This window comes from Bombina bombina, chromosome 4 (genome assembly GCF_027579735.1).
Source record: "Bombina bombina isolate aBomBom1 chromosome 4, aBomBom1.pri, whole genome shotgun sequence".
NCBI lineage: Eukaryota > Metazoa > Chordata > Amphibia > Anura > Bombinatoridae > Bombina > Bombina bombina.
The window spans coordinates 163,456,947-163,482,245 of record NC_069502.1 but is presented as its reverse complement, the minus strand read 5'-3'; positions in this window follow the sequence as shown (position 1 = coordinate 163,482,245).

Genomic DNA, 25,299 nt, shown 5'->3' with positions numbered 1-25,299 from the left:
GCAGGCCTTTGAACACATAAGTAGTGTAGCATGAACACAATATGTAGAAAATCCCCTTGCGATAATATACGTTAATCCATTCTTCTTTCTACTTGTAATCCCATGTCAAAACACCATGCACAAGGTTTGTAATAGAAAAGTCTCGCCAACACAATTTTGCACGCCAACTGTAATCTAAGATAAAAAACAAGCGGGAAAGGCAGTTACATTTTTTATGTACCTAAACATAAATAAGATTTGTATTGGTTAACATAATACAATAGAGAAAAACTAAGGGATTCTTCGGAAATGAGGTGTTATTTTAGATAAAACTAAAAACGTCCCCAGAAAAATATAGACAGTATCAACCTGCTCCAGTTTACTGTGTAGGAGATAAAGTGTGGCTATCCACAAAAAAAAAAAATGACTTACTTGTGCCCACAAGATTTGGTGGAGCCTTTCTTTCTCTTTTAGCTCAGAAAACTCCTGTGACATATCGTTTACAACTGCCCGTCTCCTACAAGTTCCACCTTGTATGTCATACATTGCACCTCAAAGCTTTGTCTCTAACCTTTTCCATTCCTGTACTCCCTCCCTTCTGTCTGTTGTTATGAATGGAGATTGTAAATATTAGACAGAATCTATTCTTAATTCTGGGATTTGCGCTGTCAAAAATGAGTACCTTTTTCACTAGAAGCAGTATGGTCCTGAGAAGAGTTCTTGGGAGTATGTGGAAAATCTACATACATATGCCCTAATTTGGGCATTTCATTTGGCTCATCCTTACTGTCTGGGAGGTGTCCAGAGGCCTCATTTTAGGATGAGGCACTGTCAGGTACCTTCTCTGCCATGACGATGGGTGTTTGTGGATATTTTTTCTCTGTGAAAGGCATAGTGTGCAAAAAGAGACTGCACCCTGAGTGGCACTGGCCTTGTGAACAAGCACAGAAGTTTTTCTAGCTCATGTTCTGTCTCAGTTGAGTGCATCTCTGTTTTTTATGTTTGTATGAAAATTACTCTTGGGTCTCCCTAAGAGTAAAAAGGGGAAGCCAGATGTGGACTCCTTGCACACATGCCCTAGAGAGATGCAACTGCACCTCACTGACGAGGCCCAAGGGAGGACGAAACGATCCTCTGGGGTTTGTTGCTTTCTCTTGTTCAGAGAAGAATTGCCTGGTATTTCGGCGCTGGACTGTCATTGGGCAGGGTCAGACTGATATGCTACAGGATATATTTTCTCTGTAAAAGGCATAGTGTGCTAAAAGGGACTGCACCCTGAGTGGCACTGGTCTTGTGAACAAGCACAGAAGTTTTTCTAGCTCATGTTCATTGAAAAATTGCCTGGTATTTCGGCACTGGACTGTCATTGGGCAGGGTCAGACTGATATGCTACAGGATATTTTTTCTCTGTGAAAGGCATAGTGTGCTAAAAGAGACTGCACCCTCATTGGCCTTGGGAACAAGCACAGGAGTTTTTCTAGCTCATATTCTGTCTCAGTTGAGTGCGTTTCTCTATTTTTATGTTTGTAAAAAAAACTTACACCCATACTCGTGCACTAACCTGATCACATTTACACAAGTGCGATCAACCTGACATGAAATGTGAATGAAATGTGAAAGCAAAATTCAATGATTCAAGGAAATAGTTAAATAACATAAATTGGTACAAACGGATAAACGGATATCAAAACATTGTTAAATAAATATGCATATCAACAAATACCCTTATGGTTATAAAAGTAAAAGAAATAAATCCAGGCCAATGTGGCTAAATAGAAATGTGTTAAGAGAAATTAAGGTAAAATATAGGGCATTTAAATGATTCAATGAAAATAGTACAGATTCAACATACCGAATATAAGGAAATATATAAGGAATGTATAACAAAGCATGCAAAAAAGCTAACAAATTAGCCAAAATTAAAAATGAAAGATTAATTGCAAAGGATTTGAAGTCAAACCCTAAAAGGTTTTTTAAGTAAATATAAAAAAAATCTAAGAAGGACAATATAGGTACATTCGAATATGGGAAGGGCAGCATGATTGATTGTGACAGAAGGCTGAGGTACTAATCCAGTTATTTTCTTCAGCATACACAAGAGAGGAACCCATGGGAGATACTTTGAAACAAACTCGAACATACAAGCTCATACCATTAACTGGGTTATCTCTAGAGGATATCAGGAAAAAAAACTGTATAATATTAAGGCAAATAAAACTCCAGGCCCAGATAGAATACACCCAAGAGACAAAACTCTACTCTTATTTTTTCAAGACTCATTATCCTCAGGCATAGTACCCCAGGACTGGAGTAAAGCTGACCTGGTACCACTCTTTAAAAAGGTAAGCAGGGCTGATCCAGGAAGCTATAGACCAGTTAGTCTGACATCAATAGTGGGGAAGATACTTGAAGGGATTATAAAGAATTATATTGAGGAGTATATTCATGTAAACAAGATTATGAGTTCAAATCAGCATTGTTTTATGAGAAAAAGATTATGTCAAACTAATCTAAATAGATTATACGAGGAAGTAAGTAAAGATATAGATAAAGGGGGACCAGTTGATGTGATATAGTTAGATTTTGCAAAGGCGTTTGATACAGTGCCATATGAGAGATTAATGTTAGCTCATGGATAAATAACTGGCTAAAAGACAGGGAGCAATGTGTAGTAGTAAACAGATCATACTCAAATTTGACAATGGTAATCAATGGAATCCCCAGGGATCAGAACTGGGCTCTGTTCTATTTAATATTTTTATTAATGATTTAGAGCAAGGATGAACTTGCTTTACAAGGGGATATACAAAAGTTAGAAGAATGGGCAGGTAAATGGAAAATGAGATGTAATACTGGAAAATGCAAGGTTCTACATTTTAGAAGTAAAAATAAGCAGGCAATCTATTATTTAAATGGGACTAAATTTAGCCAAACAGAGGAGGAATGGGATTTAGGAGTAGTAATAGATAACAAGCTAAAGATGGTGCACAGTGCCCGGTAGCTGCTTCTAAGGCTAATAAGATACTAGCATGTATTAAAATAGGCCTTGATGCAAGGGAGGAAAGCATAATTCTGTCACTATTCACTACTCTGTCAAAGCTAATAAGGGGAATGGAGTATTTAAGCTATGAGGAGAGATTAGGCAAACTGGGTCTGTTTTCTCTCGAAAAAAGGGGCTTGAGAGGTGACATGATTACTTTATATAAATATATTCAAGGCATATACAAGAGGTCACAATTTAAGGCTGGAAGAAAAGAGATTTAATCTCCTGCAACATAAACGTGTTTTCACTGTAAAAGCAATCAAATAGTGGAACTTATTACCTGAGGATCTAGTAACTGCCAATATCTTAGATACATTTAAAAATGGTTTAGATACATGTCTAGCTAAAAACAGAATTCACGGATATGATTGCTTGTGTTAAATGGGTCACCTTTTTAATGGGATTCATTTGAGCTAAACTGGATCTTTTTTTGTAAGTATATTAAGATTTGTATAGGTTGAACCTGATGGACTTCTGTCTTTTTTCAAACTTATTTACTATGTTACTACATACATACAGTACATACATACATGCATACAGAGAGAAGCACACTCACAGGAACAAACAACCAACTCAATATCATTGTTAGACTGTTCTATGGCGATTTACCACCTCCCCATCACTGATGCTAAATAAAGTTATTAGCTCTTTATACCCCGCTCCCCGACATCGCCCACACTAAATAAACCTATCAACCACTAAACTATTGGCCCCCGCAACTAATAAATAAACCTATTAACCCCTAAACTACCACCCACCCATATCGCTACTACTATAATAAACCTATTAACCCCGAAACCGCCGCTCCCTACATTGCCAACACTATAATAAAATATTAACCCCTAAACCACCAGCCCCCCCATATCCCAATTAATAAACTAAACCTATTAACCCCTAAACCGCCGCCCCCTACATTGCCAACACTATAATAAAATATTAACCCCTAAACCACCAGCCCCCCCACATCCCAATTAATAAACTAAAAACTAAACGTATTAACCACTAAACTGCCGGCCCCCTACATTGCAAAACAAAACAACGTGCTCTATGCAAAGTAAGCAGCCAAGGGTATAATGGTCTGACCGGTTTCGGTCCTTACAATGATTACGGTCATAAGGACCGAAACCGGTCAGACCATTATACCCTTGGCTGCTTACTTTGTATAGAACACGTTGTTTTGTATTGCCATGTTTGAACTTTTTAACTATCTTTGATGAATAAAGGAATACCTTTTAACTGGATATTGGTGCTGGTTTGCTGTGGATATCCGTTTATTTTTTAGTCTTATACAGAGCACTGGGGCTCCCTAACTATCTGGGCAACCACACCTCCAGACTTGAGCCAATTGCAGGCCACACATGCATCTTCCGTGACGTCACAACGTTTGGACTTCCCACACACAGATTGTAACCGCTTTTACACAGAGGATTCGATCGGAGGAGGAAGAATTTTGTATTAAACAAAGAAAGAGGATTTCCACTGCAAGTCATAGATGTTTGCCGCATACCTCGACAGATCAGACAGCGGATGAGACCAGGTGTTACCGCTCCTAGAGTGGGTTACCAAACACCAACTTGTTGTTTCCCCATATCTTGCTTTTACTAAAAACCAAACAGGGGGAGGAGGGGTATATCCCCGGTCCCCTTTGCTTACCGGAATTCAGGCTTGATATAGGGGTAGGAAAATTACCCTGGACCGACGGTTTAAATCCCCTTTGGATATTTCCTTTTTCTGCATTACTAAATTAAGCTATTAACCCCTAAACCTAACACCCCCCTAACTTTAAATTAAAAGTTACAATATAACTACCTTAAAATAAATAAAAACTTACCTGTGAAATAAAAAAAAAATTAAGATTAAACTAGAAATTAACTATTCTAATAAAATAAAATAAACTACAAATTAAAAATCCTAAATTACATGATTAAAAAAATCTAACACTACGAAAAAATAAAAAACCTAAATTACAAATTTAAATGAGGTGTTATTTTAGATAAAACTAAAAACGTCCCCAGAAAAATATAGACAGTATCAACCTGCTCCAGTTTACTGTGTAGGAGATAAAGTGTGGCTATCCACAAAAAAAAAAAAATGACTTACTTGTGCCCACAAGATTTGGTGGAGCCTTTCTTTCTCTTTTAGCTCAGAAAACTCCTGTGACATATCGTTTACAACTGCCCGTCTCCTACAAGTTCCACCTTGTATGTCATACATTGCACCTCAAAGCTTTGTCTCTAACCTTTTCCATTCCTGTACTCCCTCCCTTCTGTCTGTTGTTATGAATGGAGATTGTAAATATTAGACAGAATCTATTCTTAATTCTGGGATTTGCGCTGTCAAAAATGAGTACCTTTTTCACTAGAAGCAGTATGGTCCTGAGAAGAGTTCTTGGGAGTATGTGGAAAATCTACATACATATGCCCTAATTTGGGCATTTCATTTGGCTCATCCTTACTGTCTGGGAGGTGTCCAGAGGCCTCATTTTAGGATGAGGCACTGTCAGGTACCTTCTCTGCCATGACGATGGGTGTTTGTGGATATTTTTTCTCTGTGAAAGGCATAGTGTGCAAAAAGAGACTGCACCCTGAGTGGCACTGGCCTTGTGAACAAGCACAGAAGTTTTTCTAGCTCATGTTCTGTCTCAGTTGAGTGCATCTCTGTTTTTTATGTTTGTATGAAAATTACTCTTGGGTCTCCCTAAGAGTAAAAAGGGGAAGCCAGATGTGGACTCCTTGCACACATGCCCTAGAGAGATGCAACTGCACCTCACTGACGAGGCCCAAGGGAGGACGAAACGATCCTCTGGGGTTTGTTGCTTTCTCTTGTTCAGAGAAGAATTGCCTGGTATTTCGGCGCTGGACTGTCATTGGGCAGGGTCAGACTGATATGCTACAGGATATATTTTCTCTGTAAAAGGCATAGTGTGCTAAAAGGGACTGCACCCTGAGTGGCACTGGTCTTGTGAACAAGCACAGAAGTTTTTCTAGCTCATGTTCATTGAAAAATTGCCTGGTATTTCGGCACTGGACTGTCATTGGGCAGGGTCAGACTGATATGCTACAGGATATTTTTTCTCTGTGAAAGGCATAGTGTGCTAAAAGAGACTGCACCCTCATTGGCCTTGGGAACAAGCACAGGAGTTTTTCTAGCTCATATTCTGTCTCAGTTGAGTGCGTTTCTCTATTTTTATGTTTGTAAAAAAAACTTACACCCATACTCGTGCACTAACCTGATCACATTTACACAAGTGCGATCAACCTGACATGAAATGTGAATGAAATGTGAAAGCAAAATTCAATGATTCAAGGAAATCATTGAATTTCCACTGCAAGTCATAGATGTTTGCCGCATACCTCGACAGATCAGACAGCGGATGAGACCAGGTGTTACCGCTCCTAGAGTGGGTTACCAAACACCAACTTGTTGTTTCCCCATATCTTGCTTTTACTAAAAACCAAACAGGGGGAGGAGGGGTATATCCCCGGTCCCCTTTGCTTACCGGAATTCAGGCTTGATATAGGGGTAGGAAAATTACCCTGGACCGACGGTTTAAATCCCCTTTGGATATTTCCTTTTTCTGCATTACTAAATTAAGCTATTAACCCCTAAACCTAACACCCCCCTAACTTTAAATTAAAAGTTACAATATAACTACCTTAAAATAAATAAAAACTTACCTGTGAAATAAAAAAAAAATTAAGATTAAACTAGAAATTAACTATTCTAATAAAATAAAATAAACTACAAATTAAAAATCCTAAATTACATGATTAAAAAAATCTAACACTACGAAAAAATAAAAAACCTAAATTACAAATTTAAATAAACCTAATACTACGGCAAAAAAAAAAAAAATCTAACATTACAGAAAAAACTTGTCGTTGCAGCCGGTCCAGCTTCACGCCGCCACTGGGATGAAGATAGAAGATGACCCCGCGATGGAGGAAGATGTTGCCGCCTGGATGAAGATTGATGTCCGGACTTCAGGAACTGTGAGTAGATTTTCTGGGGTGAAAAAGAGCTGAATCCCCTTTTAAGGGCAATGCCCATGCAAATGCTTAGGGTTTTATTAAGACTTAAGTTTTTTATTTTGGGGGGTTGGTTGGGTGGGGTGGTGTTACTTTAAGGGGGGACTTTGTAACTATTTTAGGTCATAATGCTGCTTAACCTAGAGCAATGCCCTACAAAAGGCCCTTTTAAGGGCTATTGGTAGTTTATTGATAGGTTAGGCAGTGTTTTTATTTTGGGGTGGCTTTTTTGTTTTTATAGGGCTATTAGATTAGGTTTAATTTTTGTTATTTTGGATAATTTCGTTTATTTTTTTTTCTTAGATTATTTTTCTTCGTAATGTTAGTGGGGGTTTTTTTTTTAGTAATGTTAGATTTTTGTTATTTTTACATAGTGTTAGGTTTCTTTAATCTTGTAATTTAGTTTTTTTTTAGCTTTTGTTTATTTTATTTTCATAAAATAATTATGTTAGGTTTATTTATAGTTTAATCTTGTTTTTTTTATTTCACAGGTAAGTTTTTATTTATTTTAAGATAGTTATATTGTAAATTTAATTTAAAAGTATAGGGGATAGTTAGATTTAGGGGTAGTAGTTTAATTTAGTGATTTGCGATGTGGGGGGCAACGTTTTTTTTTTTTTTTTTGCAGTTTTTACATCATGAATCAAATAAAATGTGGGGGAAAACAAATCATAAGGAAACAAAATAAACTTTGGTCAAAAGAAGTGAGTCCATATTCATGTGAGATATAAACAGAAAGAATGAATAAAGTGAAATCTTTTCATTATAAGCTCCATATAGTTAACGTAATTTTTAACAATGTTCAACAGACTATATACTTTGCCTATTAATATTCACAGTATTGTATGATATAGAATATTCCTCCCACAAAAAAGAGATAGATAAGTACTCATCAAATCTTTTTGGAAATAACAAAGTGATACTTTTCTAGTAATATTGTAGTGGATACTACTTCTCTCCATTTTTCCATGGTGGGGGGCCTAGTTTGCTTCCAATTCTGGGGTATTAACCTTTTTGCACTATTAACCATGAGATATAGTAGCTGACGTCTAAGTTTGAAATGCACCTTAGGGAATTTATTAAATAGGAGTACAACTGGGTCGAATGGCAGTGTGATTCCTATGACCTTTTTAATTTCACCTATGATATTTACCCAGAATGGGGTCATGAGGGGACAGTCCCACCATATATGTATAAAAGTGCCTGGGTTCCCACATTCTCTCCAGCAATCGCTGTTGTATTCTTAAATATTGTGGATAATCTAAATGGTGTGAAGTACCACCTACATTGAAGTTCATCTCCTGCGTTTGCACTGATGAAGAGTATCTGTTTATGTTTTGAAAAATGTGCTTCCAGTCCTCATGTGTAGGGTGATTTTTGCATTTCCATATCCCATTTACTTGTGTAAGTTGGTAACTTCCTAGAGTGGTGCTGCAAGAGTAGTTTATAAGTTAAGGATAATGTGCCCTTTTTAGAAGAGCTCATGTGGCAGAGTGTTTCAAAAGCCGTGAGAGGCTGAAGTATATTGCCTTTATCTACATGATAATTAATATAGTGTGTGAGTTGGTGGTATCTAAACCAGTGACCAAATATCCCCCCAAAACAATCCGACAGTTCCACCCTGGGCTTTATTTTCTTGTTTTGTAAGTCATACATTTGGGTGTATCGGATAGTGTGGCAAAAGGGTTTGTGATTGGGACCAATGGTATTGGTAAGCTGGGATTATTGGCCAGAGGGGTCAGTGGTGAAGTACTTGAGGAGATGTTCAGAATCTTTGTGAGGTGTTTGTCCCATATTTTATATGTCTCTAAAGTCATTCTGGAAGCATTCTGTCCTAATTGTCGGTTTTGAGGGGGGATCCAGCAGCTCCCTCCTAATTGCAAAACACTAGCCAGAGTGTGTTCTAGCACTACCCACTCCTTGTGTGAGGAGTGCCTGCACCAATTCACTATCCGAGTGAGAAATACGGCCCATCTATAGTATTTTAACTGTGGTACACCTAGACCACCGTTGTCTCTTGTATGGTACATAGTAGACCTAGCTATCCTTTGTCTTTTATTCTGCCAGATGAATGTATTGATGATTTTTTGTAGTGCACAAAGCTGGGATTCTGAAATGTTTATAGGGATAGTTTCAAAAATATATAATATCTTTTGACATCTTAACCGCATTTATCCTTCCTACCCAGGACAGAGTTTTATTTTGCCAGGAACGTAGTTCCTGTTGAATATTTTTAGTTAACAATGAGTAATTAAGTGTAAGGAGATGATGAGGGGATGTGGAAATATATACTCCTAGATATTTTATAGATATTTTTTGGTGTTTAAATTCATAAGTCCATTCTATATTGTCAACTTCAACTTGGACGAGGCCCAAACCCAGAAATAAAGACTTACTTGCATTCACTTTAAAATTGGAGTGCAATCCATATAGTATTAGTTCCTCCATAAGAAATTTAATTGAGTGGTTCAGGGATGACAACGTTAGGAATATGTCATCTGCATATAGGGTCATTTTATATTCCCTAGGACCTATTTGGATACCTTCAATTTTGACATTTTGTCTGATTCTAGTAGCCAAGACTTCCATTGCCAGCACAAACAGCAAGGGTGAAAGCAGGCATCCTTGCCTAGTGCCATTCAATATTGGGATTGAGGGTGATAGGTCATTATTTAATGCAATTTTAGCACTAGGTCGGCTGTAAAGGGCAAATATATTTCCTATAAATTTGGTGGGGAAACCGAACTGTATGAGAGTCTGCCTAAGGAATGACCAATCTAGCCAGTCAAATGCTTTTTCTGCGTCCATTGACGCAAATACAGATTGAATCAGGGTATTAGGTTTTAACGTAACGTTCTTTTCCCTATAGACATCAATGGGGATTGCGTTACGGCGATCGCCATTCTGCAATCGCAGGTGTTAGTTTTTTCTAACACTTTCTCACCATACCGCACAACAAAAGAAGGTTTTTGTGAAACTTGTAATGGCAGCACTATGGAGAGTGAGATACCGCTCATTTTTTGCGTTATTTACGCACCCGGTTTAGCGCACAACTTGTAATCTTGGTGTATAGGAGCTATGTTGATACATGTATATTTATGCATTTTCTTGTATAAATGAATATTAATTTATTTATTTTATTGAATTTAAACAGCTGTTGTTGCATGCTTTTTTAAACAATAATATTTATTTTGCGTTGCATATAAATATGTTATAAAAGACAAAATTGTATGCTTTGTCTGATTCAGAAAATAAAATTTTTGGGTTTCATATCCCTTTAAGAAAGGCTCATCTGCTCTGGTGTCATGTAAGGCAATATATTATATTGTAATTCATTCACATACATAAGATACAAACAAATAAAATAATTTTTGACCCAACTGTTCATTTAATTTGTTCTACAGTATATGACAGAATATAAACGCATTGCCATGAAATAAAGGATGAGAAGAATATACCTGGTGCTGCTGAGTGCTTTCATTTTAGTGTTTATATCTTTGTTTGCTAGATGTCATATCATTTTCTTATGGTTTACCAATTACAACCACATTCAAGACTTTAGACTCTCAGCCTTGGGGTGGAGCTTTCACCATGTTGTCATCCATAGAAATGTGTTGCAGCCTACTCTGGTACTTAAGTGGTTAAAGTGTGGTTTTAATTTATCCCTCACTTTGCTGAGATATGGCTCCTGCTTTGGTAGATACATAATGAACGTTTGTTCAAATATAGCTACAACAACAAATAACATATGCTCCCAAGGTTAAAGGTGAAAAGGGCGAAATGGACCTTTATCTTATTGTTGACTATCTTGACTGCTGCACAGGGCCGGACTGGGAATAAAAAGCAGCCCTGGAAAAATATGAAGACCAGCCCTATTTTCTGTTGAGTCGGTAGAAGGCACATGCCCCATTTTTCTCATAGGGACTACTGGGACACTCCTTTCCCAATATTTTTTAATCATAATTAAATATAACTTTGTATTAAATAAAAATGTCAGATTGCTATTATATAGTAATCCTACAAACCAATTGCATTCATTAATCACTCCTTTAAAGTGTAACTTTCCAGCCCCAGCTGCTGCAGCCCACCGGGAAATCTCCTGGTATCCTGGTAGGCCAATCCGGCCCTGCTGCTGCATGCCCTATCATGGTACTGTTTATATATTTTTTTGCTAGATGTCCTATCATCATTGTCTCTTGATCTACTAATTACAACCATATTCAACATTGTGCACTTGATTTTTATTTGCATAAATGTTTTGTAGATGATCCATTTATATAGCCCATCTGGTAGTGTTTTTAAAAAAATGTTTAGTTTTGTTTATTTTTAAGAACATTGTACTGATTTTCAGACTCCTAACCAAGCCCCACAGTGTCAGATGTATACTCGCGTTTACAGACTACTGATGGCTCCTGTTTGTGTTATCTGTCATTTCATATGCAGGGAAGGGGGGGGGGGGGGAGTGTTTGCTCTTTTTGTTTACCCAGCCCCTTTCAGTGTGCGCCCCAGACTACCTTATCAACAATGCTAAACTGGGAGCTTCTAAGTAAGTTTTTTTTTAAAGGTTTTATACTAGTATCTGTGCATATTCTTCTTTATAGGAGTGTCTATTACATACAGTTATATGAAGATTGGTGTATACTGTCCCTTTAAGACTCGGTCTAAAATAGCAACAACAAAAAAATAAAATAGGCTCCCAAGGTTAAAAGGTTAAAGGGAGGAATGGTCAGCGCCATGTGTGTTATTTTGGAAACAAAAAAAGGGGTGAAAAAAGGACAGTGAATTGACAGGCCTAGACACAAATATAATTATAAGAAAATCCTAGAGGATGTGGAAGCAAACACAAAATAAAATACACCAGAAACGAAGGGGAGAAAAACGGATTGCATTTATAAAGTGAAGCAAATTACTGTGCTGGATGAAACTGAGGATTAAATGTAGTTGTACAAATGAAAAACTCTTCGTTACTTGGAAACTTCAGTGCATGTACTTAAGATTGGATTTCAAAATATGCTTTGATAATTATGTGATTTCTAGTGATAATGTATTACCCATATGTAGTATTTTTTAGAACATAACAAATATGCAAAGACAAGGAAACAGGACACACATAGAACATTTTATTGCAAAGCCTTAGGACAACACTTACAAAAAGACACACACACAAAAAAAGAAAACGTTTTCTTAAGTAAAATTAGACAAATGAGACAAATATTGTTAAGGTAATAATATTGCTACTAACCATGTGTGCTTTCAAATTAATCTGTTGTTCATATTCCTTTATTTGCATTGTAAAAAATACAATTCTAGAATAGTTTTACAAACCACGACTGTGGTTATAGAGAAAACTAAAACTGTACTAATATATTAACATTTAATATAAACAAATCCCCTTGCTTCTGAAACAGAAAAGACAAAATTAGAAGGGGATTGATTAAATGAACTATTATATAAATCAATTAAATAAACTGTACTTTGAATTAAAATGTAGAGGGAGATGTTACACACTCACTCAAATGAGTTAATTACTAATTAGTTAATTATTTCATTTCTAAAATTAAAAATGACCAGAGAAACACACACTGTTGAAATCCGCATTCATTCTCCATGTACACTAAAATGGTTTTAGGCACATATTTATCCGTACAAGGTGACACATTAAGCAAAGCAGACAGATGCTTTGTCACTAAATAAAAAAAAAATTAAAAAATGGTTTATCCACAAAGGGGAATAGTTTACTGCCTTAAGGGCATTGTGTATTGATGATATTTTGTCAACCCCTGCAAATAAGGGATTTATTTATGGGTTTTGGAGTAACACTGCCTTTGACCTTTAAAAGTGATAATGTCACTCTAAAGGAGTGCCAGGTGGGTGACATGTAATTATTTTTAAAGCACCGTCATTTTGTAGGTGAACAAATGACTAAGTATTAAAATTCCTATTTCAATGTGCTCACATGACTATTTTAATACAAATGGATAGTGTTGATGGATTACAGGACCAGTAAATGCAGTAGATTTGCATAAGAAACATAACAAGACACTGCAATAGAACTTAGGGCCGATTTATCAAACAGTCAATCGGCCCCAATGCATCTGTTTCCGCGTGAGTCTTCAGGCTCGCCGGAAACAGGAGTTAGGAAGCAGCGGTCTTAAGATCGCTGCTCCTTTACTCATACGCCTCCTCTGAGGCGGCGGACAGCAATCCGCCCGATCGTGTACGATCTGGTTGATTGACACCCCCTGCTAGCTGCCAATTGGCCGTGAATCTTCAAGGGGTGGCATTGCACAAGCAGTAGTTTTTTTAAGATAGGGTTTTTTTTGGGGGGGGATGGGCACCCCTTAATCACCCCCATACACACAGCACCAGAGGATCATTGTAGCATTATAAAAGGTCTGTAGGGAGGTCAAAGATCTCCCCTGACTAGCCTCACATCAGTCACACAGAACCCTCTCCCTTTGAGAAGTACCCGTGCCTGGTCCTTGTGAGATCCTGGCTTGTGTTTTGCCAGGCTTCCCCACAGAACATTCTGATGCGTAGCAGCCGATCGGGGATGGAAGCAGAGGATATTACATAATATGCTGCATGTTGGCATTAGCACTAAGGTTAGAGTGCTGAAGGGGCTTTTTGGGAGATAAGTGGTATGGACATGAAAAGGGGGTGAGAAAAAGGGCATGAAAGGAGTGAGAGAGAAGAGGCATGGAAGTGGGGGAGAGAAGGCACATGGGATAGGAGAGAGAAGGTGTATGAGTATAAAAGGGGAGAGAGAATGAGCATGGAAGGGGGAGAGAGCACCAAAATTAGTACTAAGGTTAGAGTGCCAAGAGGACTTGGGGGGATAATAACAGAAGGGGCATGGGAGGGGCAGAGAGAAGGGCTATGGACATGGGAGGGGAGAGGGAGAATGGGCATTGAAGGGTGAAGAGAGCAGTAGCATGGGCATTGGAGGGTGTGTGTGAGGGGGATGGGCATTGGAGGGTGTGTGTGAGGGGTATGGGACAGCGTAAATGTGTATATGACTGTTTATATATGTGTGCTTATAAATACATGTATATGATTGTGCACTCATGGTAAATGTACACTAACATATTATGAGGTAGATTTATCAAACCCCGGGCAGACATAATTCGCTATAACGAATCATGTCCGCCCTGCATTGTTAAATACCTACAGCATACGCTGTCGGCATTTAACATTGCACAAGCATTTCTAGTGAAATGCGTGCAATGCCATCCCCTGCAAATTTGCGGCCAATCGGCTACTAGCAGGGGGTGTCAATCAACCTAAGAGGTGGTGGATAAGTTAAGGAGCAGCGGTCTTATCACTGCTGCTTCTTAACTTATGTTTGCGGCGAGCCGGAAACATCGTGCGGATCAATATTTAGTGCAGAATTACAGTGGGTATACACCCTAGTGCAGTATGCTGTGCAGACAGAATTAGTGCTTGGTTTCAGTGAGCGCCTGTGCTGATAGTGCCGACAAGTGGTGATGTCAGCAGAGTTTAGGCAGAAGCCGCAATCCCTATTATTTCCTATGGGAGACACATTGCCACTACCCGGCATTTTGCAGGTCAGCTCCCTTTTCTACAATATATCGTCAATGTGTTAAATATAGGGGCCTAAGTGAGGAAGGAATGGGTGTTTCTCTGTATTGCAAACTGTTGCTCATCTATCTTCTCAAAAGCATTATTCTGCTTGCAGGTACCTAGGGTTTAAACTCTTTGTGAGGATAACTGGCTAATACACAGTCACCTTGGTTCATGCACTTTATTATTTCATTCAACAATTAAGAAAAAAAACAGGTTAATTGAGCAGTAAAGATACCACTGTGTATAAACAATATTGTTTTCACTGTGTTCCCTTATACAAGCCATAAACAACAAATATGTATCTTTTTCACTTTGCAATATGGTTTACAATATATTTCCTAATCTGCATGTTCTGGCAGACCAATACTGAGTTTCCAGAATATACATGTAAAATAAAAGAAAAAAAATGGATGGATGGAGGTTATCAGATAGGAGGGATTTGTTAAAAAAAAATGCAGAATCCTACATTTAAAAACAGATACTTTCTCCATTAACCCTTTCATATGTTTTTAGCTTTTTCTTTTTTTAATTATTTGTATTTAGTACCCATCCACCATGGAAATGAACTTAAAACATCCTAAACTTTGTCATCAGCCAAAAATGTTCTATGCATACCTAAATTTTACTAAATAACAGAATTGCCTAGACCTTGAATAAAATAATTCCCTGTCTCATGCAGCTTACAAACAAATCTTTGGCATCACTAAAATAACGATGGCCTAAATTACAAGGGGAGCAGGGTGCGCTATCAATATCGCTAGACATTCCATGGTAAAACTGAATAACCAAAGAATGTTTAGCGTTTAGTGTGCCTCATACTTCCAAAAGATAGCACAGCCGCGCGAAACCGCTTATATTTAAAGATGAAAATGATGTGTTGTGCATGAGCCCAACACAAAAAGCACTAAAAAAAGTTAGCTTAGGAGGTTAATATTTCCTGCGCTGTATTTTTGTATTCTCTTGTAGCCAAAGATGTTCCCCTCAGGAACAGTATAGGTAATAAAAAAGTGGGAGGAGGTAACAAAAGCTTTTGTTACCTCCTCCCACTTTACTAAAAAAGTTAGCGCAACGTGAGACCTGAAGAAAAATGTTAGGACTACAATAAAAGTATAAGAAAACACATGTAAAACATATTAAAATAAAAGTAATACAATCATATGTATACATATTAAATATGAAATATGTTTATTATTAAAATAAATGTATAAAAAGTTTTTAAAAGTGTTTGACAGGGAAATGTGTGTATGTATATATGTGTATATATCTGTTAGTTCTGTATATACTGTAGGTATGTGCACTGCACACACACACACACACACATATATATATATATATATATATACGCACACACACACACATATATATATATATTTACATATGTATATATACATATATATATATATATATATATATATATATATATATAATAAACAAGATTGAAAGCTAAAGGGGGTAACCCTCTAACTTGATGAAGAAGGGACTTAAACAGACTTAGCACTTTGAAACGCGTAAGGTTTTTTGTGTTATGGAAAGGAAAACCCTCTGGAAACCTCGGAACTTTGTTGTGAATACTTTGGGATTGGAGAACTGAGAAAGCCTACCTGCTTGAGTACATAGCTCTTTTCCAGCTCTATTTTATGTGCTGATTTCATACCTCATTTGTTGAGGATTTTAAATGTGAGTTGTATTTACCCGCTTGCTTTAATGTGTGTTCATTAAACGGTATTACACTATATATCTCAATTTGGCTTCTTTTATGTTACGTGGATTGAGATCGAAAGTTTCCATCTACCAGAGAATAAAAGGGGCAAGTTGTAAAAACACAATAATTTCTACGTTCCAGTGAATCCATGCTTCAGGGGGTACCTAACCTCTCAGCGATACCGAATCATCCTTACCTCATTTGATTGAGGGAACTTAAAGTAAGTGCACACCCAAGGGGGGAGCGTTATATGAAGAAACTATTCTTATAACATCGATTTAGTGTGGCAAATTTTTGTGGATATTGTGCATTTCCTTTTTTTGTTCTACTATTACACTATTATTCATTTATTTTATATTTGCATAGTATATAACATACTGATAATTTATTAAGATTCAAGTGATCTATATATACTTGATTATTACTGAGCTCTGTTGTATATAGAGCCATCCTGTTATTCTTTTGTATCTATATCTATCTATCTATCTATCTAATATATATATATACTTTAGAGCCTTTCCCAGTCAAACACCTTGACATAAAATATATCCCTTTTAAAAAACAAAGTGAATATTCTTTTTTTTTTTTTTATAGAAATACTTTCGCTACCTTTGTTTTTCACTTTGAAGTAAATATATGTACATATATAGATATAAATGTATATATACAATATATATCTATATTAATTTATATATATATATATATATATATATATATACACACACATATAGATATATAGCTATATAAATATATTTTTTAAAAGCATATACCGGTATATATATATATATATATATATATATATATATATATATATATATATATATATATATATATATATATATATATATATATATATATAAAATTTAAAATAAAATTTTCGTACTCAAAGTTAGAATAACATTTAAAACCAAGAACTTCACTAGATAAACTTATGCGTCTTGATTAATCTGTAAACTTAAGCAATATTTTTTTGAATTGTCCGTTTCCAGTGTGCCGTGACAATACCCAGGAGAATTTTCTATACAGACATCCAGCCTTTCTCGCTGCCTTCTTTGCATCATGCATGTGCCAGCCCTCACTGTGACATCACCGCAAGCACAGACCGTGTTTATAACCCACAGATTTGTTGTTCAGAAGGCATACAAGATTTATTAGATATATATGTGCTCCTATAATTTTGCTTGGAGGCTTAAGTCTCTTGTCCATGGCTCACCAGATGTGTCCAGCTAGGTCCCAGAAGTGCATTGCTTCTCTGGAGCTGACATTAACTATTTGTTTAACTCCATTTGCAGGGTTAAACATACAATTATTTGCAAGCAATAGGGCAAATGTTCAAACACTGAGTATTTTTATGTCCTTTTAATTTGCTTCACGTCCTGTGGTAACAATAGGCTATAAAGTAACACTGCTTAAAGGGACACTGAACCCAATTTTTTTCTTTTGTGATTCGGATAGAGCATGCAATTTTAAGCAACTTTCTAATTTACTCCTATTATCAATTTTTCTTCGTTCTCTTGCTATCTTTATTTGAAAAAGAAAGCATCTAAGCTTTTTTTTTTGTTCAGTACTCTGGACATCATTTTTTTATTGGTGGATGAATTTATCCACCAATCAGCAAGGACAACCCAGGTTGTTCACCAAAAATGGGCCGGCATCTAAACTTACATTCTTGCATTTCAAATAAAGATACCAAGCACCTTTGAAAAAGCCGAAACGCTATCGGCGAAACATGTTAGGGATGGGTATCTCTTAATACCCTGTTTAGTTTGTTTTAAATGGCATAACAACTCGAATAATCATATTTATTTAGTGGTGGCTTGGTCAATATAAGGACCAGATAACTACTTGAATTGTTGTTTATTTAAAAGCTGATAGAAGCATATGTTAAGGGCTGTTTTCAGCCACAGCATTGGCAATATCATTACGTATAGCTGACTGTTCAAAACGACTATTTGCAGGCTTGTGTATTTGTGTGGGCTATTACAAGTACAAATAGAGTACTCAAAATTTATCTGTAAATAGCGTTTATTTATAAGCACTGATACTATGTGCTACTAACTCTGCTACATGCAATCCGTAGCAAAGTAGTGGGCTAATATTTGTAACAATTACATTTCTTAGCAGTACTATCTGATACTTTAGCCGATCAGCACAGAGAGATACACAGGATTTGAATTTACACAATTTACTAACTAAACATATATTTCTTAGTGTTTCTCATATCAAAAGTTGAATGCCGCACATTCTAGCGGCGAGTTACTTAGGTGGGTTATACATGACAGCGGTGAGTTTGTCTCACACAAGCTGTTCTAATTATAGCACCTGAAACACCGTAATATAAGAGCTGACAGCTACAATTAAAGGCGATCTAGTAATATTTGTAACTCTTGGGTGATTATAAATTTAATTACAACACCACCCCAATATCTGTAGTATAAGAAACACAAACCCTATGAATTACAAAAAAATATTTTGTGTTATTCAATCCTAAGCAAAGCAATGAACTAACATCAGCGATAACTAAATTACCGTGCAGGGCTATTAGATGCAATAGCCGATCAGTACAGCCTGAAAACTTATGTCATCAGCTTTAATTTTCTCAGTTATGGGAGTAACTATACATTAGTGTTAAGCTAGATCATTATCTCCTGAGTTTAAAAAACAGTGAAAATTGAACATTACCACTGATTACAATATAAACTCCCAATCTCAGAAGATATTCTGTGTGGATGTACACCAAGCACTGTTGCATGTTATACAACAATTAATTCACAACAATACATGTTGAAATTATAATCAAATATATTTTACATACATGTGTATATATCCAGTTTATTTTAGTAGTTGAAAAAATCCACCAAACAAAATAATGGAATTGAAAGTACATATCATTTACTCCACATATGTATAAACAGTATAATTTTACTGCATAATTAGTAATGAGAACCCAAAATTGAGGTAAATCCGTACATAGAATCACATTATTTGGGGTCAATATTCCAATCGAAAGAGTGAAAGGCCTATATATATATTCAACCTTCCAAGATATTGCCCAAAACCAGTGTAATTAAATGTGGTATTCAGGATTATTCTCCTGTGATACAAGTCCCCATACTAACAGCTGTTAATGGGGGGTAGTTATCAAGCCGTCTACTTTTCTGGCTTCGCCGGCCCAATACGCCCGCCTAAGCTCGCCTACCTTCGCCGCCGCGGACCTGAAAAAATACGCCTAAGTTATCAAATAAAGCTGTCAAAAAGCCGCGGGGCGATGAGCAGCGGACTGTGACAGTTATCACTCATCTGATCTCGCTGCCCTTCGGCTTTTTCCCAGCTTTATTGCTAGCCTGTCACTAAGCACTCACACTAAACTACACTGTTCTATCCCTATACCGGCGCCCCCGGAGCCTCCCGCAACTCAATAAAGTTACTAACCCCTAAACCGCCGCTCCTAGACCCTGCCGCAACTCTTATAAATGTATTAACCCCTAAACCGCTGCTCCTAGACCCCGCTGCAACTCTTATAAATGTATTAACCCCTAAACCGCCGCTCCCGGACACCGCTGCCACCTACAGTATACCTAGTAACCCCTATCCTGCCCCCCCTACACCGTCGCCCTCTATTATAAAATTATTAACCCCTATCCTGCTGATCCCGCACCTCTCCGCAACTAAATAAATAGTTTAACCCCTAAACCGCCGCTCCATGAACCCGCCGCAACCTATATTAAACCTATTAACCCCTATCCTGCCCCCCCTACACCGTCGCCACCTATAATAAATTTATTAACCCCTATCCTGCCCCCCACTACGCCGCCGCCACTGTAATAAAATTATTAACCCCTAAACCTAAGTCTAACCCTAACCCCCCCTAACTTAAATATTAATTAAATAAATCTAAATAAATTAACTCTTATTAACTAAATGAATCCTATTTAAAACTAAATACTTACCTTTAAAATAAACCCTAATATAGCTACAATATAAATAATAATTATATTCTAGCTATCTTAGGATTTATATTTATTTTACAGGTAACTTTCAATTTATTTTAACCATGTACAATAACTATTAAATAGTTATTAACTATTTAATAGCTTACCTAGCTAAAATAAAGAGAAATGTACCTGTGAAATAAATCCTAACCTAAGTTACAATTACACCTAACACTACACTATACTTTAATAAATTATTCCTATTTAAAAATAAATACTTACCTGTAAAATAAACCCTAAGATAGCTACAATATAATTAATAATTATATTATAGCTATCTTAGGATTTATATTTATTTTACAGGTAACTTTGTATTTATTTTAGCTAGTTAGAATAGTTATTAAATAGTTATTAACTATTTAATAACTACCTAGCTAAAAGAAATACAAAATTACCTGTAAAATAAATCCTAACCTAAGTTACAATTAAACCTAATACTACACTATCATTAAATTAACTAAATAAACTACCTACAAATAACTACAATTAAATACAATTACATAAACTAACTAAAGTACAAAAAATAAAAAAAGCTAAGTTACCAAAAATAAAAAAATAAGTTACAAACATGTTAAAAATATTACAACAATTTTAAGCTACTTACACCTAATCTAAGCCCTCTAATAAAATAACAAACCCCCCCAAAATAAAAAAAAATCCCTACCCTATTCTAAATTAAATAAATTTCAAAGCTCTTTTACCTTAACAGCCCTTAAAAGGGCCATTTGTGGGGGCATGCCCCAAAAAGTTCAGCTCTTTTGCCTGTAAAAGAAAAATACAACCCCCCCCAACATTAAAACCCACCACCCACATACCCCTAATCTAACCCAAACCTCCCTTACAAAAACCTAACACTAATCCCCTGAAGATCATCCTACCTTGAGTCGTCTTCACTCAGCCGAGCCACCGATGGAACTGAAGAGGACATCCGGAGCGGAAGAAGTTAATCCTCCAAGCGGCGCTGAAGAAATCTTCCATCCGATGAAGTCATCATCCAGGCGGCGCTGAAGAAGTCTTCGATCCGGCCGATGTCATCTTCAAAGAGGCGCTGAAGAGGTCTTCTATCCGGGCGAAGTCATCTTCCAAGCCGGGTCTTGAATCTTCCTTACGCCGACGCGGAACCACCTTCTTCACCGACGGACTACGACGAATGACGGCTCCTTTAAGGGACGTCATCCAAGATGGCGTCCCCTCAATTCCGATTGGCTGATAGGATTCTATCAGCCAATCGGAATTAAGGTAGGAAAATCTGATTGGCTGATGGAATCAGCCAATCAGATTCAAGTTCAATCCGATTGGCTGATCCAATCAGCCAATCAGATTGAGCTTGCATTCAATTGGCTGATCGGAACAGCCAATAGAATGCGAGCTCAATCTGATTGGCTGATTCCATCAGCCAATCAGATTTTTCCTACCTTAATTCCGATTGGCTGATAGAATCCTATCAGCCAATCGGAATTGAGGGGACGCCATCTTGGATGACGTCCCTTAAAGGAGCCGTCATTCGTCGTAGTCCGTCGGTGAAGAAGGTGGTTCCGCGTCGGCGTAAGGAAGATTCAAGACCCGGCTTGGAAGATGACTTCGCCCGGATAGAAGACCTCTTCAGCGCCTCTTTGAAGATGACATCGGCCGGATCGAAGACTTCTTCAGCGCCGCCTGGATGATGACTTCATCGGATGGAAGATTTCTTCAGCGCCGCTTGGAGGATTAACTTCTTCCGCTCCGGATGTCCTCTTCAGTTCCATCGGTGGCTCGGCTGAGTGAAGACGACTCAAGGTAGGATGATCTTCAGGGGATTAGTGTTAGGTTTTTGTAAGGGAGGTTTGGGTTAGATTAGGGGTATGTGGGTGGTGGGTTTTAATGTTGGGGGGGGTTGTATTTTTCTTTTACAGGCAAAAGAGCTGAACTTTTTGGGGCATGCCCCCACAAATGGCCCTTTTAAGGGCTGTTAAGGTAAAAGAGCTTTGAAATTTATTTAATTTAGAATAGGGTAGGGATTTTTTTTTATTTTGGGGGGGTTTGTTATTTTATTAGAGGGCTTAGATTAGGTGTAAGTAGCTTAAAATTGTTGTAATATTTTTAACATGTTTGTAACTTATTTTTTTATTTTTGGTAACTTAGCTTTTTTTATTTTTTGTACTTTAGTTAGTTTATGTAATTGTATATAATTGTAGTTATTTGTAGGTAGTTTATTTAGTTAATTTAATGATAGTGTAGTATTAGGTTTAATTGTAACTTAGGTTAGGATTTATTTTACAGGTAATTTTGTATTTCTTTTAGCTAGGTAGTTATTAAATAGTTAATAACTATTTAATAACTATTCTAACTAGCTAAAATAAATACAAAGTTACCTGTAAAATAAATATAAATCCTAAGATAGCTATAATATAATTATTAATTATATTGTAGCTATCTTAGGGTTTATTTTACAGGTAAGTATTTATTTTTAAATAGGAATAATTTATTAAAGTATAGTGTAGTGTTAGGTGTAATTGTAACTTAGGTTAGGATTTATTTCACAGGTACATTTCTCTTTATTTTAGCTAGGTAAGCTATTAAATAGTTAATAACTATTTAATAGTTATTGTACATGGTTAAAATAAATTGAAAGTTACCTGTAAAATAAATATAAATCCTAAGATAGCTAGAATATAATTATTATTTATATTGTAGCTATATTAGGGTTTATTTTAAAGGTAAGTATTTAGTTTTAAATAGGATTCATTTAGTTAATAAGAGTTAATTTATTTAGATTTATTTAATTAATATTTAAGTTAGGGGGGCGTTAGGGTTAGGGTTAGACTTAGGTTTAGGGGTTAATAATTTTATTACAGTGGCAGCGGCGTAGTGGGGGACAGGATAGGGGTTAATAAATTTATTATAGGTGGCGACGGTGTAGCGGGGGCAGATTAGGGGTTAATAAATTTATTATAGGTGGCGACGGTGTAGGGGGGCAGGATAGGGGTTAATACATTTAATATAGGTTGCGGCGGGTTCAGGGAGCGGCGGTTTAGGGGTTAATACATTTATTATAGTTGCGGTGGGCTCCGGGAGCGGCGGTTTAGGGGTTAATATGTATAGAGTAGCTTGCGGTGGGCTCCGGGAGCGGCGGTTTAGGGGGTAATATGTATAGAGTAGCTTGCGGTGGGCTCCGGGAGCGGCGGTTTAGGGGGTAATAACTTTATTTAGTTGCGGCGGTGTAGGGGGGGGTCAGATTAGCGGTGTTTAGACTCGGGGTACATGTTAGGGTGTTAGGTGTAGACAGCTCCCATAGGAATGAATGGGATGTCTGTCAGCAGCGAACTTGGACTTTCGCTATGGTCAGACTCCCATTGATTCCTATGGGATCCGCCGCCTCCAGGGGTGGCGGATTGAAAACCAGGTACGCTGGGCCGTAAAAGTGCCGAGCGTACCTGCTAGTTTTTTGATAACTAGCAAAAGTAGTGAGAATGTGCCGCACTTGTGTGCGGAACATCTGGAGTGACTTAAGAATCGATCTGTGTCGGACGGAGTCCGGCGGATCGATGCTTACGTCACAAAATTCTACTTTTGCCGGTCTCGAGCCTTTGATAACATATCAGCCTCGCCACAAATACGCTGCGGAATTCCAGCGTATTTGAGGTTGACGGCTTGATAACTAGGCCCCAATGTGTGAGACATTCTTACGATTTAAGGGAATATAAATAAGAGATAGAAACTACTATCCCTTCAGAAGGTATACTCTCTCTAATAATCTCCTTATCCAACAAACATAAATCCTTTTTACGGTTTCTCAAATCTATAAGATATTAATCCAAATGTGGAGATATTGAATTACTGTTTGGTGTGTAATTCTGATGGATATGATTATAGTATTCACCTAATAGATCCACAATACTTAATATTTACTCAATATTCACATACTTCAGCAGTATTCAAGGTCCTAGGTAATTTACCACAAGATACCCAAAGCCATCCCCATTATTGGTCGAGTTGTTATGTGTTTTTAAAGTGCACACACTCACACATTATACTTTTTATTTATTGTAGTGTCAATAAAAGTTATGTTTTAATTTTCTACATCAACCCTTTGGTTTTGGATGGTATTCAATGAAGCTTTCATCCAAATTATGATTCATATTTTTGGGAACAGAAGTGCTACCTACGTGCATCCTTCTAGTCTCTATCCTCTCTTTGGTATAGACTATATCTGTAACAAAGATACCAAGAGAATGAAGCCAATTTGATAAAAGGAGTAAATTAGAAAGTTCCTTAAAATTTCATGCTCTATCTGAATTACGAAAGAAAAAAATTGGGTTCAGTGTCCCTTTAAAGGGACATTATACACTAGATTGTTTTTGCATAAATGTTTTGTAGATGATCCTTTTACATAGCATCTGGTAGTGTTTTTGTAAAAATGTATAGTTTTACTTATTTTTTAATAACATTGTGCTGATTTTCAGACTCCTAACCAGGCCCCAAAGTTTTAAAGTATACTGAGGTATACCTATTCCAGCTTGCTCCTGTTTGTGTAAAGACTCTTTTCATATGCAGAGGAAGGGGGAGCTAGCCTTTTCGACAGAGTTAAACTGGGAGCTAAGTCTTTAAACCGATTTATACTGGATTTTTAGATCAGTATTCATTCTGTGCATATTATTCTTTATAGTAGTGTCTATTACATGCAGTTATATGAAAATTGGTGTATACTGTCCCTTTTAAGTGATTGGACACTCAGGTGCTTCTAGAATGCCATAGTATGATTGGTGCAATGCTTAAAGAGACATGGTTCCAACATTATATATTCACTTATTTAAAATAAAAGGAATTTACAAAAAAATGAATACTTGCCTATTATAAAAACCCTAATGTTTTGAAAAAATCCTTTGAAAAAACATCACAGCTGCCTCTGAATATTTTCTCCCATATATTACTCAAATACAGGCATTGTTAAGATGCAGGCGTGTTATTTTAATTGACTGCACCGGTTAA